We start from the raw sequence: 19966 nt of genomic DNA, 5'->3' as shown, positions 1-19966 counted from the left end.
ATTTTTAAAAATTTCTTGATCGTTTCTTATCTTGATGGTTACAAGATACAATATTACATGTTTGTTTTCTTTTTAGCAACTGATTAATAACCTTTCTATCCTTGTTTGAGAAAAAAAATATTTTCTTCAAAAAATTATTAAATTATCTATATTTTTAAGATTTAAATTATATATAATAGTAATTGCAAATTTAATTTCTAAACTATCTTACTATTTAGTAATAGTACTATACGTAGACAACTCGATTAAATTCAATGCACCATAATTTGTTCTTGTAATAGTTACATGTAATCACAGTTTTAATACACTAGGAGAAAAATCATCTTGCTAATAGTGTATGATTATGTGCTAAATCATGCTGATATATAATCCAAAAACTCTTAAGTTGCCTTCCTCAGCTATGAATTACTCACTTCATCAAAGCACCAAACAATCTTCTCTTTTTCATCCTTTACTTTGCATTCTCCATATTTTTCTTCTTCTATTCTATTGCTATGAATTCTCTTTATAATGAGTGCTGTGCTAAGGAGGTGCGAGTAGAACTTTGTAACATTGAGGAAGAAATAAATTAAAAAATGTTTAAATTAGACAATTTTGAAAAGTTCTTTTTAAAACAAAATATGTACTTTAATTTATTTATTGAATAGTTAAGTTAATAACATAAAATATATTATTTTAAAAAAAAGTTATAAACACACCTGAATAATTTTACATTCACTAACATTGCACACTAACACTGATATAGCACATTATTAATTTATCTCCTGTTACTGTTTGAAAGAAATAAAATCAAAAAAGTTGACGTCCCTCCCCCACCAAATTGAACTACTTATTCTCAATACGAACAAAAAGTAATTATCTCTTTACTTAAATGTTAAGTATAAAATAAATTAGCACATACATTTATAACACTCTTGAACACAATAATTCTACATTGACAACAACGCTGCACGGTAACAACTCATCTCCTTGTATTATTTTAGAGATATAAAACCAAAAAAACAAACATCATGTTAGTAGCGAATCACCAAATTGAACTACTTATTCTGAATACAAGCAAATTGTAATTATCTCTAATAAGTGTTTAACTACAAAACAAAATTAACTCATTCATTTATAACTCTTCGATCTTCATTGATGCCACCTGTGTATGCATGCATAAGCTTCAACCTCTATCTAGCAAAATAACAAAAAAATAAAAAAATCTAACTTTCACATTGTAAAATTCATTCAAGTGCCAAAAAAATGTGGTTGATATTTTTTAGAGACTTCGTGACAGTTTCTTATCTTGGTGTTATAAGATACGATATTACATGCTTGTTATCTTTCGAGCAATTGATTAATGACCTTTTAGCCTCGTTGAGGATAAAAAATATTTTCCTTCAAAAAGTGATTAAATTATCTGATACATATAACATTTTAACAAAAATTATATACACTAAGTATAAAATGTCTCAAGGTTTACCGCTTAATTATAAAAATGAATATATATAATTTATAAAGAGGATATATTTATGTGATTAACTTTACTACTTAACAAAGTAAAAGAATAAAACACACAAGGAAAAAAATCAACTAACTTAAATAAAAAACATGTAATTAAACACGGATAAAGTTACTAGCTAATTCCATATTAACTCTATCAAAGAAATAGAAGCTAAGTTCTATGTTTAGACTGCTTGGGATTGAAAATGAAATGACCTAAAAGAAAGAAAATAGTTAAGGTTCTAACTGCTTCAAAAAGATTTGTCTATTTCATTGTGGAAAAAAAATTACAATTAATTTTTCAAACGATCGACACAATTACAGCTTCATTATTTACAATACACATAAATGATTCTACATAAATATTAACACTGATATTATATATTAACACTGATATTTTATATTAACATCGACATGACACATTATCAATTTATTTCTTTGTACTGTATGAGAAAAATAAAATTAAAAAAAGTCATGCAAAAAAAAAACATCAAATTGAACTTCTAATCCTCAATACAAACAAACTGTAATCATTACTAACTTAAATATTAAGTATAAAATAAAATTAACATATACTTTTATAATCTTGAACACACAAATAAATCTACATTTAGTCTAGCACTGAACACTAACTTAAATGTTAAGAATAAAATAAAATTAACATATACTTTTATAATCTTGAACACACATAAATAATTCTACATAAACTCTAGCATTGAACACAATTAATTTATCTCCTAATACTATTTCATAGATATAAAATTAAAAAAATTGATATCACTCTAAAAGAGAGACACCAATTTGAACCACTTATTCTTAATAATACAACTAACTATAATTATTTTAACTTAAATATTAGGCATAAAACAAAATTAAAACATACTTTAACGATTCTTGAACTTTCATTGATCCCACATGCTTGTACATGCAGACAACTTCAATCTCTAACTAGCAAAATATTAAAACTAAAAAAAAAACTTCCACATTGTAAAGCTTATCCGAGTGCAAAAAATGTGATCAATTTTTTTTGGAGATTTTCTGGTCGTTTCTTTTCTTGACGTTACAAGATACAATACTACATGTTTGTTTTCTTTCTAGCAACTGATTAATGAATATCTTATTCTTGTTTGGAGAAATAAATTTATTTTCTTCAAAAAAAATTATCAAAGTATCTAATATATTGAAGATTTAATATATAATACTAATAATAGTAAATTTAATTATCTACACTTTGTTACTGTTTAAAAGTAGTACTATTTTATAGACAACTCTCCATTAAATTTAGAACATAATGTTTGATTCTTGTAACATTTACATATAATCACATTTTAATACAGTGGGAGAAGAAGTCACCTTTCTACTAGTGTGAATTATGTGCTAAGCCATGCATGCTAGCTTCCCTCACTATATATCACTCGCTTCATCACTCCATCAAAGCACATACTGATTTTCTCTTTTTCTTCCTTTACTTCGCTTTCTCCATGTTTCTTCTTCTCCTCTCTATTGTTGTGGGTCCCTTGGTAACAAAGGTGGTAGAAAAGAAATTATTAACATTGAAGAGGAAATGGATTATTTACAATAAACATAAATAATTCTACATTAACGCATACATTGCACATTAACACAAATATTGCACATTAACACAACATTATATATTATCAATTTATCTCTTTATATTGTTTGAGAAAAATAAAAATAAAAAAATCAACATCATGCCAAAAAAGAACCACTTATTCTCAATACAAACAAACTGTAATTATCTCTAACTTAAATGTTAAGTAAAAAACAAAATTAAAACATACTTTTATAACTCTTGAACACACATAAATAATACTACATTAATAATAGCATTGCACACATTCAATTTATCTCCTTGTACTATTTCATAGGTATAAAACCAAAAAATTTGTTATCATTCTAAATGAGAATTACCAAACTAAATCACTTATTCTTAATACAACTAACTATAATTATCTTTAACTTGTATATTAAGTATAAAACAAAATTAAGACATACTTGATTCTTGAACCTTCATTGATGCCACATGTTTATGCATGCATGCAACTTCAACCTCTTAACTAGCAAAATACCAAAACTAAAAAGCAACTTCATCAATTTTTTGGAGATTCCTGACTGTTCCGTTATAAGATACAATACTACAAGCTTATTTTCTTTCTAGCAACTGATTAATGAATTTTTTATCCTCGTTTGAGTAAAATAATTATTTTTCTTCAAAAATTTATTAAAGTATCTAATACATTTAAGATTTAATATATAATACTAATAATTGTAAAATTAATACATTATGTTACTGTATAAAAGTAGTACTATATTGTAGATAACTCCTCATTAAATTTAATGCACAATCTTTTATTCTTGTAACAGTTAGTACAGTAGAAGATAAAATCACCTTTCTAATAGTGTCGATCATGTGCTAAGTCATGCATGATAGCTTCCCTCACTATATATCACTCCGTTCATCACTCCATCAAAGCACACAATAATCTTCTCTTTTTTTTCCTTTACTTTGCCTTCTCCATTTTTCTTCTTTTCTCTCTATTGTTATGAGTCTCTTCGTAACTAAGGCGGTGCTGAAGGGGTGCAAGTAGAAATTATTAACATTGAGGAGGAAATTGATTATCTACAATAGACATAAAAAATTCTACATCAACACAGACATTGCATGTTAACACAAATATTGTACATTAACGCTGACATTGCACATTATCAATTTATCTCTTTGTATTGTTTGAGAAAAATAAAATGAAAAAAATCAAACATTATGCCAAAAAAGAACCACTTATTCTCAATACAAAAAAACAGTAATTATCTCTAACTTAAATGTTAAGTAAAAAAAAATTAAAACATACTTTTATAACTCTTTAACACACATAAATAATTCTACATCAGCACTAGCATTGCACACAATTGATTTATTGTCTTGTACTATTTCATAGATATGAAACCCAAAAAACTGATATCATTCTAAAAGAGAACCACCTAACTAAACTACATATTCTTTATACAAACTAACTGTAATTATCTCTAACTTATATGTTAGGTATAAAATAAAATTAAAACATGCCACATGTTTATACATGCAGGCAGACAATTTCAACCTCTAACTAGCAAAACACCAAAACTAAAAAGCAAGCTTTCACATTATAAAGTTCATCCAAGTACAAAAAATGTGGACGATTTTTTGGGAGATTTCTTGACCATTTTTTTATCTTGGCATTACAAGATACAATACTACAAGCTTAATTTCTATCTAGCAACTGATCAATAACCTTTTTATCCTAGTTGGAGGGGAAAAATTATTTTTCTTCAAAAAAGTATTAAATTATCTAATATATTTAAGATTTAAATTATATATACTAATAATTGTAATTTTAATCATCTAAACTATGTTATTGTTAAGAAGTAGTACTGTACTGTAGACAATTCTCCATTTAATTAAATGCACAAAACTTAGTTCTTGTAACAGCTACATATAATCACATTTTTAACGAACGGTCACAATTTCAACTTCATTATTTACAACACAAAATAATTTTGCATTAACAAAGACACTGCACATTATCATTTTATCTCTATGTCGTGTTTTGAGAAGAGTAAATAAAAAAAAAATCAATGTCATGCCAAAAGGAATCATCAAATTGAACTACATATTTCCAATACAAACAAGTACAAAATAAAATTAATATATATTTTTATACCTCTTGAACACGCACAAATAATTCTACATTAACACGCATAAATAGTTACACATTAACATTAGCACTGCACATAATCAATTTATTGGCTTGTAATATGTCCTAGATATAAAACCAAAAAAAACTAGTGTCATTTTAAAAGAGAACTACCAAATTGAACTAATTATTCTCATACAAACTAACTATAATTATCTTTAACTTGAATGTTAAGTATAAAATTAAAAAAAAAAAGAACATACTTGAACCTTCATTGATGTCACATGTCTATGCATGCAAGCAACTTCAATCTCTAACTACCAAAACACCAAAATGAAAAAGAAAACATTGTATACAAGTGCAAAAAATATGGACGGTTTTTTTTTTGGAGATTCTTTGTCCATTTCTAATCTTGGCGTTACAGATGCAATACTACAAGCGTGTTTTCTTCTAGCAATTCATTAATGACCTTTTTATAATGACATTAACAGAGACATTATAAATTATCAATTTATCTATTAGTAATATTTGAGAAAAACAAAATCAACGTTGTGGCAAAAAAACCCATCAAATTAAACTACTTATTCTCAATACAAAGAAACTGTAATTATCTCTAAATTGTTAAGCATAATTTAAAATTAACACATACTTTTATAACTCTTGAACGCACATAAATAAATATACATTAACACAAATAATTTTACATTAACACTACCATTGCACACAATCAAAATATCTCAATACAAACTAAATGTAATTATTTCTAACTTAAATGTTAAGTATAAAACAAAAGTCAAACATATTTTAATGATTCTTGAACCTTTATGACGCCACATGTTTATGCATGCGAGCAACTTCTTTCTAACTAGCAAAACACCAAAACAAAAAAGCAAACTTTCATATTATAACGTTTATCCACGTACAAAAAATGTGGTCTGTTTTTTTTTTGAAGATTTCTTAGCCGTTTCTCATCTTGGCGTTACAAAATACAATACTACAGGCTTGTTTTCTTTTTAGCAACCGATTAAATGACCTTTTTATCCTTGTTTGAGGAAAAATATTATTTTTCTTCAAAAAATTATTAAATTATATAATATATTTAAGATTTAAATTATATACTAATAATTGTAAATTTAATTATCTAAACTATGTTACTGATATAAAGTAGTACTATACGGTAGAAAATTCTCCATTAAATTTAATGCACAATACTTGAATCTTGTAACAGTTTCATATAATCACAGTATTAACACAGTGAGAGAAACAACCACCTTGCTAATAGTGTGGATTATGTGCCAAGTCATGCATGCAAGCAAATAATCCAAAAACACTCAAGTTGCTTCCCTCACAATATATCACTCAGTTCATCACTCCATTAAAGCACAAAATAATCTTCTATTTTTCTTCCTTTTACTTTGCTCAAGTAGAAATCATTAAGATTGAGGAAATGGATTATTTAAAACACATATAAACATTTCTACATTAGCATCGATATTGCACATTATCAATTTATCTCTTTGTAATGTTTGAGAAAAAAATTAAAAATTAATGTCATGCCAAACTAACTGTAATTATATCTAACTTAAATGTTAAAGTAAAAAATAAAATTAACATGTACTTTTATAACTCTTGAACGCACATAAATAATTCTACATTAACACACATAAATAATTATACATTAACACTAGTGTTGCATACAATCAATTTATCTCCTTGTACTCTTTCATAGATATAAAACCAAAAACAGCGGTGGCATTTTAAAAGAGAACGACCAAACTGAACTATTTATTCTTAAATACAAACTAACTAACTAACTGTAATTATCTCTACATTAAATGTTTAGTATAAAAATAAATTAGAACATAATTTAATCATTCTTCTACCTTCAATGATGCCACATGTTTATACATGCAGGCAACTTAACGCTAACTAGCAAAACACCAAAACTAAAATTCAAACTTTCACATTGTAAAGTTCATCCAAGTGAGAAAATTGTGGACGTTTTTTTGGGTATTCCTTGGCTGTTTTGTATCTTTGGCGTTACAAAATACAATCCTACAGACTTGTTTTCTTTCTAACAACCGATTAATGACATTTTTATCCTTATTTGAGGAAAAAAAATATTTTTCTTCAAAAAATTATCAAATTATCTAATATATTTAAGAAATATTATCTATACTAATATTGTAAATTTAATTATCTAAACTTCCCATTAAATTTAATGCACAATACATGGTTCCATATAATCACATTTTTAACACAGTGGGAGAAGAAACCACCTTGCATGCTAGCGTATAATCCAGAAACACTTCCTTCCCTCACTATATATCACTCACTTCATCACTCCATCAAAGCACAAAGTAATCTTCTCTTTTCTTCTTTTACTTTGGTTTCTCCATTTTTTCTTCTCTTCTTTCTATTGTTATGGGGTCTCTTCGTAAAGAAGGTGGTGCTAAGGAGGTGCAAGTAGAAATTATCAATCTTGATGAGGAAATAGAGAAAAGATCAGAAAAAAGTGTAGGTGAAATTCGTCCTTTAGATGTAAAATATTATGAAGATAATGGGTTAATCTTAGATTTGAAGAAATTAGGTGAAACTAATTATGAAAGTGCTGGCATAGATTTTAATGCCATGTTTTCTGATTTTTTACTAGAAGATGAAGAAAAGGTGATGGAATTTACTCCTTATGAGAAGGAAATTATTAATCCTCCTGTGGTGTTGTCTTCAACTGTTTCATCATTAATGGAATTAGAAAAATTGATGGAAATTCCTCCTCCAAATGAGGGATCATCATTAGCTACTAAAGCTAATTGGGACTTTGAACTTATGGAGTGGATTTGGTCACCTTACACTTATGCAGAGTACCTTCGCTATGATAAGAAAAACAAGATACCCCATCTCGTGGATTAATTTTTTGTAAGTTTTTATTTTCGGTTTTAAGTCTCTGGGAAATTTGATCGGGTTATTATTTTTCTACCAATTTTATTTTTCTCTTTTCTGCATGTAATGTATAACGTAAAAGTTCTTTTATCTTAGATTTCACGTCAAAGCACAATTAAATTAAATCCTAGCTACTTCATAAAATTATTAAATTATCTATTATATTTAAGATTTAAATTATATATACTAATAATCATAAATTTAATATCTCCACTATGATATTATTTAGATGTAGTACTATAATCACATTTTTAATACAGTGGGAGAAAAAACACCTCGCTAATAGTGTGGATTATGTGCTAACTGCTAAGTCATACATGCTAGTATATAATCCAAAAACACTAAAGTTAATTCTCTTCTCTTTACGAGTCTCTTCGTAACGAGGAAGGTGCTAAGAAGGTGCAAGTCGAAATTAACATTGAGGAAACGAATTATTCACAACCCACATAAATAATTCTAAATAAACACAGACATTGCACATCAACACTGATATTGCACATCAACACTAACATTGCACATTATAAATTTATCTCCTTGTACTTTTCGAGAAAAATAAGATAAGAAAATCAACGTCATGCCAAAAATGAACCTACAAATTGAACTACTTATTTTCAATACAACAAATTGTTATTATATCTAACTTCAATGTTAAGCATAAAATAAAATTAACACATACTATTATAACTCTTGTACACAAAAATAATTCTACATCAACACACCTAAATAATTCTACATTGGCACTAGCATTGCAGACAATCAATTTATCTCCTAGTACTATTTCATAGATAAAAACCAAATAACTCGTGTCATTCTAAAAGAGAACCACCAAACTAAACTATGTACTCTCAATACGACTAACTGTAATTATCTCTAATTTAAATGTTAAGTATAAAAAAAATTATAAAATACTTCGCTTCAATGATTCTAGAACCTTCATTGATGTCACATGTTTATGCATGTAGGCAACTTCAACCACTAACTAGCAAAACACCAAAACTAAAAAGCAAACTTTCACATTTTAAAGTTCATTCAAATGCAAAAAATGTGGTCGATTTATTTTGGAGATTTCTTTATCGTTTCTTATTTGGCATTACAACATACAATACTATAGGCTTGTTTTCTTTTTGCAACTAATTAATGACCTTTTTATTGTTGTTTGAGGAAAAAAATATCTTTCTTTAAAACATTATTAAATTATCTAATATATTGACGATTTAAATTATATATACTAATAATTGTAAATTTAATTATCTACATTCTTGTTATTGTTTAGAAGTAGTACTATAATCACATTTTAATACAGTGGGAGAAAAAACCACCTTGCTTGTGCTAAGTCATGCATGCTTGTATATAATCCAAAAACACTAAAGTTGCATCTCTTCTCTATATTGTTATGGGTCTCTTCATAACGAGTACAGTGCTAAGGTGGTGCAAGTAGAAATTAACATTGAGGAAATGAATAATTTACAACACACATAAATAATTCTACATTATAACACGGATATTGCACATTAACACTAATACTGCACATTAACACTGACATTGCACATTATAAATTTATAATAAAATCTCCTCCCACTAAAAGAAGATAAAATTATAAATTTATAATAAAATCTCCTCCCACTAAAAGAAGAATTTATCTTTTAAAATAGAAACTAACTAACTACCTGTAATTATCTCTACATTAAATGTTTAGTATAAAACAAAATTAGAACATACTTTAATGATTCTTCTACCTTCATTAATGCCACATGTTTATACATGTGGGCAACTTAACTCTAACTAGCAAAACACCAAAACTAAAATTCAAACTTTCACATTGTAAAGTTTATCCAAGTGCGAAAAATGTGGACGATTTTTTTTGGATATTTCTTAGTTGTTTCTTATTTTTTGCATTACAAAATACAATCCTACAGACTTGTTTTCTTCCTAACAACCAATTAATGGCACTTTTATCCTTGTTTGAGGAAAAAAATATTTTTCTTCAAAAATTATCAAATTATCTAATATATTTAAGAATTAAATTATATATACTAATATTGTAAATTTAATTATCTAAACTTCCAATTAAATTTAATACACAATACATGGTTCCATATAATCACATTTTTAACACAGTGGGAGAAGAAACCACCTTGCATGCTAGCGTATAATCCAGAAATACTTCCTTCCCTCACTATATATCACTCACTTTATCACTCCATCAAAGCACAAAATAATCTTCTCTTTTCTTCTTTTATTGTGGTTTCTCCAATTTTTCTTCTCTTCTTTCTATTGTTATGGGGTCTCTTCGTAAAGAAGGTGGTACTAAGGAGGTGCAAGTAGAAATTATAAATCTTGATGAGGAAATAGAGAAAAGATCAGAAAAAAGTGTAGGTGAAATTCGTCCTTTAGATGTAAAAGATTATGAAGATATGGGGTTAATCTTAGATTTGGAGAAATTAGGTGAAACTAATTATGAAAGTGCTGGCATAGATTTTAATGCCATGTTTTCTGATTTTTTACCAGAAGATGAAGAAAAGGTGATGGAATTTACTCCTTATGAGAAGGAAATTATTAATCCTCCTGTGGTGTTGTCTTCAACTGTTTCATCATTAATGGAATTAGAAAAATTGATGGAAATTCCTCCTCCAGATGAGGGATCATTATTAGCTACAAAAGCTAATTGGGACTTTGAACTTATGGAGTGGATTTGGTCACCTTACACTTATGAAGAGTGCCTTCGCTATAATAAGAAAAAATAGATAAGATTCCCCAGCTCGTGGATTAATGTATTATATGTTTTTATTTTCGTTTTTAAGTCTCTGGGAAATTCGATCAGGTTATTATTTTTCTACCAATTTTATTTTTCTCTTTTCTGCATGTAATGTATGATGTAAAAGTTCTTTTATCTTAGATTTCAGGCCAAAAGAATTGTGTAGCTATTTTTTAGAAAAAGCTTAATTGACGTTAGTGCATCAACAATGTCAAAAATTATGTAGTTATACAAATGCGGTGTTCAAAAAATTTCTATGTATCAATGTGAATTTTTTTTGGGTATTTAACTAATTAAAAGAACTGCTTAATTAATTACTGTGCAACAATAGTGTCAAAAAGAATTGTGTAGTCACTTTAAAATGGTGCTTAATTAACATTTGTGCACCAATATTATGAAATAAAATTGTTCAACTACTTAAAATCAGTGCGTTAATTAGTTTTATATATCAACATAGTCAAAAAAAAAAAACTTGTGTAATTACTTAAAATTGTGCTAAATTAACTTGTGTGCACCAATTGTGTAAAAAATAAAAACTATGTTTTTACTTAAAACTGATTGCTTAATTATAAGGACAATATAGTAAATAAAAAATTCATATTTGTATGTTATAGCAAAGTTTGCATAATTACGCTCCATAGCAAACATAGAAACTATATAATTCGTTATACATATACAGTTAAAGCAAATTGTATAAAACAAAGTGTATAAAACAAGAAAGAGAAAGACACTTGGGCAGAGAACTGTATAAAACAAATTGTATTATTATAAGTGTATAGAATGATTATATACAATTTGAATTTGTATAAAATGAGAAAGAGAGAAAGACAAAAGAGACTTGACAACGAATATACAATTGAATCGAATTGAATAAAACGAGAAAGAGAGAAATTAGATACAATTTGAAAATTGTACAAAACGAGAAAGAGAGAAAGACAAAAGAAACTGGGCTATGGAGCACAATTAGATCAAACCCTACCTACTCCATTTATTTTAGGTTATTAGTTTGCTATTATATATAATTTTTTCTAATTATAACTAGTGTGCACCAATAGTGCAAAAACAATTGCGCAGTTACTTAATCGACTTTGTGCACAAAAAATTAGGGCTGGGCGTTCATTTGGTTTTTTATTTCAATTTTTGGAACTGTTGAACTTAACACCAAATCAAACTAATTCGGTTCAATTTTTTTAATTCAATTTAATATTTGTGATTCGATTCAGTTTATTAAATTCAATTTTAAAATCACTGGTCGTGGTCGCTAATTGTTGCCCTGGTCGGCTATCGCTGGAGGCATAAACATGGAATTGGAATTTTGAAAGAGAAGGCACAAGGTGTAGCGGAAATTGGAAAAACAAAAATGACAACCTAATCCTAACTTACTAAGTGCTAAAGGGCACAAAAGGAAACAAACTTAAAATGCCAAATTAGTATTAATAATTACATAATATTTATAAGTTATATATATATATATATATATATATATATATATATATATATATATATATTAGTGTGTATATTTCAATTTACCTAAATATAAAAAATATGATAACATATTATCAAAAACCAATCCAAAATATCGAAAATACAAAAACATATCATAGAATATCGGAAATGAAATCAATTCGATCAGATATTTTGAATTTTCGTCATATATGCCCGAGTTCGGAGCCTAAAGGGTATAAAATATTAACAAAAATTCTAAAACGGCACATAAAATTTTATTTTAACCAAAACGGCAAAATCGTTGGAACAACAGCGATTTACTCCACCGAAAAAAGCAAAATTGTTGTTCCAGCGATTTTGCTGTTTTGGTTGAAACAAAATTTTATACACCGTTTGAAATTTTTATTAATATTTTATACCCTTTAGGCTCCGGACTCATATATGCCCAGCCTGCATAAATACCGAACCAAACCAATTCTTTTTTTTGATATTTCGATAACATTTTTATATTTTTGATATTTTGATTTGATTTTGATAATATGTTTTTCATATTTTTGGTATTTCGATTATACCAAAAAATACACACTAATATGCACACTATAATAAATAAATGTAGTTATTAATTCTATTAAGCATGTTCATTTTATTTCATTCTTCACCCTTGGCAACTTAACATTAGGTTTTTACTTTTGTTTTTCCGATTTCTGCCGCATCTTTTGCTTCTGCCTTCTAGGCTACTCTTCCAAATTTCAATTCCAAGTCAAGCCTCCAGTGACCGCCGACCAGGTAGCAACCCGCGACCACGACAAATTTTTTCAAAACCAAATTACAAAAATGAATCGAATTAAAAAATCACAAACTGAACCAAATTAATTCAGTTCGGTATTCAGTAAAACAATTTTCAAAAATCGAAAGCAAACCAAATGACAGAATCCCTGGCTCTTATATCTCAGGTTGCTTATCTCAAATCTCGTCGAGTAAATTGCTAACTCTAAAGAATTATGAAGATCTAGAGGCAACAAAAAAACGCATGAACAATAGCTTTGTGTATTTATTTAAACGGGATGGTTAATTAACTTGTCTGCACAGATATGGACAGTTCTTGTGACTCTTTATCAAGCTAAATGAGGACAAGTGTTTCCTAAACTACAAGAGCAAAACATGATAGAATAAGCATATGACCGAATTCAACAAATTCGGACTGTGGAGCAGCTCCCATAAATGGAAAATATTCACATATCAACTTCTTAAAAAATTTAACACAACGATGAACTTTTACACTAATTCAAAAGAAAAGTTGAAACAGGTGACGCACCTATTCTAGTAGTCCCTCTATCTCTTTTGTGGCATTCAGCAACTCCAGGACAGTCTGTAAACGGGTTCATGTTTGTAAGAGATGACAACATAGGCAGTCTGCATACAGAAAAAACGGTCAGTATCTGTGCATCTAATTATAATGCTCAACCAATCAAGATAAGTCCCACTAGAAGCTATTCAACATCACTTAATGCAATTGAGAATTTGAGATAACAGTGGCATTCCTGGCACAAGCACGATCAGATGAACAATGTTAACTGGCCCTTATTTCGCCATTCAAACAAGTCTCCATCCCAAAAGAAAGAGTATTTCATTTTACTTATACATTCACCCACGATAAGATGCTACTTCACATTTACCTCAAAAAAAAAACAGAAGATGCTACTTCAAATATACAGAAGGGTTCCAAAAGTAACATCAGCCTTCACTAATTCAGCAGAAACAACAGCCCTCCAGTCTTAAAGATGGTTGAAGCCCTTAATCAGGCAGGCCTAAAACATCTTCAGCTTACCATCAGCGTCAACTGAGCTATCTAATTAATGAAATAAAAACTTAAGCTCATATGGCTCAGACCTTCACATGTAAGATATTTTGAATCTAATTTCTACACATTTTTTGTGTCTTGACCCTTTCAGAAGAATCAATTTAATGATGAAGGCAATAGTAGGTTATCCAATTGAGTCATACCTTTAAATTTTGAGTAATGCTCAATGACGTCATCAACACGCTAGTCAAAGCTTGGTATGTAACCATGAAGGAAGGCCTTCTGAAAGCCCACCGAGGTAATCCATTGCAACAACTCCATTACAAAAATGATGCTAATTTCCCTGAAATGCCAACAGTTAATGATAGTTATTACAAATTCTTTTATAAGAAGATAACTTGTCTGAGACTTTAAATGCTTTTGCAAGCCACAGACCTTCAACAAAAAAAGTCCCATAACCATTACAAAAATAGACTACAACAACTTTTGGGGAAGATTTCAAGCCCTCGAGAACTAACCTTATAAGACTTTGCCAATAAATGTCGAAAATTATACAATGTAAATCACATCAATAGTATGGATATAACATCCAAATTTCAACAACTTGTACGCTAAAACAGACTCTTCTCCCTTTTCCTTAGTCTATGTAAGGGAAAAGCACTAATACTCAAAGCATCCTTGAGGGACCAAGTCATCTTTCTCAAGAATGTCTACATTACTGATAACATGTAGTAAATTTTGGAGCATATAATCTTATGAACCCAACATTCCACCTTCCAATATGAGTATGCAATCGTCTCATAATCAAATAGAAGGTTGACAGTTAAGTAAGGAAACTAGATCTCTTCACTGCAATGTAGTAAATTTATTTATTATTGTTAGCTATTAAAATCATCTCTCATTTTGAAAAGGAAAAGTAGGAAGAAGCCATAACATGCTACATTACAAAGTACAGAACAAGCTAAGAACATTTACAGTTAAGCAAGAAAAATTAGGCAATGATGCATCAACACGTTTCCAACAACCTTAGAAAAAAGGAAATAAAAGCATAATAGACGTTTCCCAAATGGGATATCATGCCAATTTGGGAATATTCCTCCATTACAATAGACGACAAAGGTATACGCTTCCAAAAGTTATAACAATCTTTACGGAGATGACATAACAAGCTTACATTCGCAAAGTACACAACATTTTTAACTAGATAAATGCTTACTTTATGAGAATACACGTGCATAAATCTCTAACTTACTTCACCACAATATATGTACCGAATGTCCTTTCATATTATCAGAATCTGAATAATGACGTACTGCTAGTTTCAACTTACTTTATCCAAATATATCCAACATACTTTATGAGAATGTGCAAGTGACAACTGTCCATCTTACATCAAATTGTACAGCTATTAATTATGCCCGTCAATTATCGTTCGGTTTTGAAAAGCTGAAAGAACATTTAGTACACATTCTCGTAAAGTAAGTTGGAGATTTATGTACGTCATCGGTTCCTAAAGAGGTGAAAGGACATTTGGTATGTATATTCTAGTCACTTAGCAATTTTTTTGGTTAAAATCTTTTTATTTAGGTCATATCTTTGCGAATGTATTTTCTTTTTTTTTTATGACCGTGATTTACGAGCCAATTATCGTGCACCTTGACTAATTCCACGCAGGGGTGGCTCGAAAGTGTTAAAAAAAGACATGTGCCTTAGGCCCCAAATTTAAGGAGCCTCACTTATAATAATAATAGATTATAAGTAATTATTTTTTAACAAATATTGAATATTATTTGTAGAAAAAAATTAAATTTTCATGAAAAATGAAAGAAATATTAGAAGAAATTTGATATATTAAGATTACTATATCTCATGAAAAATAATTTAAAATAACAATGATTATATTATCAATTGAAAACTCGAAAAAATGAATTATATAAAAGTTAAACAATTCAAGTTTAAGGCCCCGTTTAATTTTTGCTTTAGGTCACTAATATCTTTGAGCCGCCCCTGAAGTAAAAAGTATCAAATAACTCTATCCATCAAGGCTCGAACAAATGAAAACAATCACCTAGTGATTTGTCTCCACTAAGTTTTAAACTTGAGACCTTAAGGTTCTCAACCAATTCCTTGACCACTAGGCCACACTCCTTGGAACAAAATATGATGATTTTACCTTTACAAGAATATACTTATCAAAATATCCTTTCCGCCTTTTAAGGAACAGAATAGTTATTGACGAGAAAAACTAATAGTTATTCAGCCTTACATAAGATGGGAAAAGCCAATTTTGTTGACGGTCATTTCAATTTCTTAAATCCATAAATAAGCTTATGGTTGGATTTTGGGAAAATGTGTCATTAATGTATTGACAGCTAATTGACTGAAAAGGGAATGATCAATCTCGAAATGCCCTTAAACTGCTAACAATGTCCAAAGTGCATTCATACTTTATGTACGTCATCTTCGCGAATGTACATTCTACCCTAAGCTGCCAGTTGAAACTTGTATACACATTTTACCTTTGTCGTCTAATATAATGGAGGAATGTTCCCAAATGGGCGTGATATTATTCCATGTGAAAGTACCATGCTTCTTTCTGATCGTTTGTTTTTTTAAATTCTCCAACTGCATGCTTGTTAAATCCAACAATGGATTATTGAGGTGGTGCGCTCAATATGGCTGAAAACATTTTCCTCCAAAAATATTCTCTTTATTGTTTACTTATCTTGAAGTGTAGAAAATATTTTCTCTACTCATGATTTTCCCCTGAAGAGCGGAAACGACTTCACTCACTTATTGGCGGAAGTTATTTTCTATTACAAATATCCTAAATCCAAATCCAGGTCACTTACTTCAACTAACGATTTCTTTCATAAACCTTTAACATTAAAATTTATGTTGAAACCCTATTTTCATACCTTATCCTATACATCTTGTAAAATTTTACCAATGGAAACCTCAATGGAGTCCTGTTAGCCATAATTTCTAATCTAGAACACCTCTAACATGTACCACTTTCTGGGGAATGGAGGATTGACAAATGACATGATAATCTCAAAAGAACATATAGCACATAGTTTAGCAAGTTAAGAAAACATGTAGTCTATAACCCAATTCAATAAATTGCAGTCTGCACCATAGACCAACACTTCAATTCAACAAAACATAAATCCAAACCCAGAACCCTAAGAATGATAAATCAAGATCAAAAAATTATACCTCTCTAGCACAGCGCCTGGCCTCCATGTTATCAAGATCAAGAAATTACAGAGCCATCTCACTCCTCACTGAAATTGACCTTCTGTTTCCCCAAAAACCCATCCACAACCGAAAATGGGCGAGGAATTCAAAACGCACATAGATCTGATGAGTACACAAATCAAATTTTAACACTTCACCAGAAGAAAAAGTGTTTGGGATTCGTTGGTCGCTGGCGGAGAAATGTAACATCGGGATTCGTTGAACCCCAAATTAATTTATGTGATTTTCAGATCCTTCTAGAATCCTAATTTACTGAAGAAGTACTAAATATAAAAATAAAATAACAAAAAATTAATTGGAAATTCATAATTATCCTAAATAATGCTTTTATATTAAAATTAATGGGTTTTTTTCATTATTTAATTGGTATACAACTTATATAAATGAAACTTTAAAAAAAAAAACATCCAAACGAGGAGTTTATTCCTAGCGATTGGCTAACCAAAAAAAAGTTAAAAAAATAAAATAATATGGATTCAGGTTTAGCCAAAATTTTATTAAAAGAGAATTATTTATATTAACTACTACATTTCCATGGCCACCAACTATCGTCAACAATTATGGGCAAAATTTTTCTTTTTTGCTGTTGAAATTGAATGTTTCTGACTCTACTTAAATTTTGATTAAATATAATATGTTGACAAACATTATATACACTAAACTCAAGTGAAAAATATCTGAACGTTTACTGCTTAAATAGTAATTTTACTTAGCAAATAAAAGAATGAAAACACAAGGGGAAAAAACCAATTAATTTAAATTTAAAAAGCATGTAACTAAAAATGGATCAGGATACTAGCTAATTCCATATTAATTCTATCAAAGAATAAAAGCTAAGTTCTATGTTGAAACTGCTTGAGAATGAAAATGAAACGACCTAAGAGATAGAAAATAGCCAGGGTTCTTAAGGCTTCAATAAGATTTGTTTAATTCATTGTCAAAAAAAAATAATTCTACAATTAATTTTTTAACAGTCGGAATTAAAGCTTTATTACTTACGATACACATAAATAATTTTACATTAACACTGACGTTTGCATATAAACGCTAACATTGCACATTATTAATTTATATCCTTGTATTGTATGAGAGAAATAAAATAAAATAAAATTGACGTCAAGCCAAAAAAAACTATCAAATTAAACTACTTATTCGCAATACAAATAAATTATATTTATCTCTAACTTAAATGTTGTGTAAAATAAAATTAACACATACTTCTATAACTCTTGAACTTTCATTGATGCCACTTGTTTATGCATACAGAAGCTTTAACCTCTAACTAGCAAAACACCAAAAAATAATAAGTAAATTTTCACATTGTAAATTAAAGGTAAAAATGTGATCGGTATTTTCAGGAGACTTCTTTGCAGTTTCTTATCTTGGCGTTACAAGATCGAATGCTGTAAGTTTGTTTTCTTTCCGGCAATTGATTAATGACCTTTTTATCATTGTTTGGGAAAAAAAATTATTTCTTCAAAAAAATAATTAAATTATCTAATCTATTTAAGATTTAAATTATATGTACTAATATTGTAAATTTAATACATTATGTCTCTTAAATTTGTAGGGATTTTCATTTAGATTATTGATAAAAATAGGCTTTATTCGAATTAAAGCCCTCAACTTCACCGAAATTTAAATTAGACATTTTTAAATTTTGAAAGAAAAGATTATGTACTTCAATTTATCTATTAAATGAAGTTATATACAACAACCTCCAGCACAAGATCTATAATTTAAATCAAAAGCAAGTAAGTTGAACGTATCAGGTTACCAGCAAATTATATTAATTCTATCAAAAAAACATAAAAAAAATCAGAAGATAAGTTCTATGGTGAGGCTGCTTGGGAATGAAAAAAGAGCTTCTATAATTAATTTTTCAACAATCACCATTTCAGCTTCATTATTTACAACACACAAATATTTCTACATTAACACTAACATTGTTAGTGACACGTTATCAATTTATTTTATTGTACTACTTGAGAAAAATAAAATAAAAAAATTAAAAAGTCATGCCAAAAAAAACTATCAAATTGAACTACTTATCTCAATAGAAATAAACTGTAATTATTCTCAACTTAAATGTCAAGTATAAAATAAAATTAACACATATTTTAATAATTCTTTAATGCACATAAATAAGTCTACATAAACACACATAAATAATTGGTCATTAAATTGATGTCATGCTAGAAGAGAACTACCAAATTGAACTACTTATTCTCACTACAAATTAACTGTAACTACAAAACTAAATTAACACATAATGGGTATCCATTCATATTATCCATATTAAATCAATTAGGTATCCAACTCATTTGAAAATAGGTAAAAAAAACGAATAATACCTATATTACCCATTTAAAATGGATAGTTAAATGGATAAAATGGATAAAACAAACAAAAAAATGTGATAAAGAGTTAGATAGTAAGAATTTTTTTTTTTAAAAAAAAGAATCTAAAAAAATCATGAAATTCTTTTGTACATTTGATTTGGGATAGGGGTGGTAGGATGGGGGGTAGGAGGTAAGGGGGGTGATAATTTTTTTTTTTAAAAAAATTAAAATATTAATGACAAAA

General features: G+C 28.4%; 1 long non-coding RNA gene across 3 annotated transcripts; it reads right to left on the bottom strand.

The window, feature by feature from the left end:
- Nucleotides 1-947: 947 nt before the first annotated feature.
- Nucleotides 948-17625, bottom strand: LOC104645734 (uncharacterized). Of its 3 annotated transcripts, XR_002026938.3 has the most exons (6): nt 17339-17625; nt 14323-14462; nt 13634-13731; nt 3896-4076; nt 2839-3001; nt 948-1176 (listed from the first exon to the last, which is right to left on the bottom strand). It is a non-coding gene; the product is annotated as an uncharacterized lncRNA (long non-coding RNA). The 3 variants fall into 3 exon arrangements; XR_739822.4 differs by lacking the exon at nt 948-1176 and having other exon boundaries at nt 2651-3001; nt 3896-4126; nt 17339-17618; XR_002026937.3 differs by lacking the exon at nt 948-1176 and having other exon boundaries at nt 2651-3001; nt 17339-17618.
- Between the last annotated feature and the right edge of the window lie 2341 nt (nt 17626-19966).

The sequence above is a fragment of the Solanum lycopersicum genome, chromosome 2 (genome assembly GCF_036512215.1).
Source record: "Solanum lycopersicum chromosome 2, SLM_r2.1".
Lineage (NCBI taxonomy): Eukaryota > Viridiplantae > Streptophyta > Magnoliopsida > Solanales > Solanaceae > Solanum > Solanum lycopersicum.
Note: the sequence above shows the minus strand (reverse complement) of the source record. Positions and strands in the feature narration are given on the sequence as shown.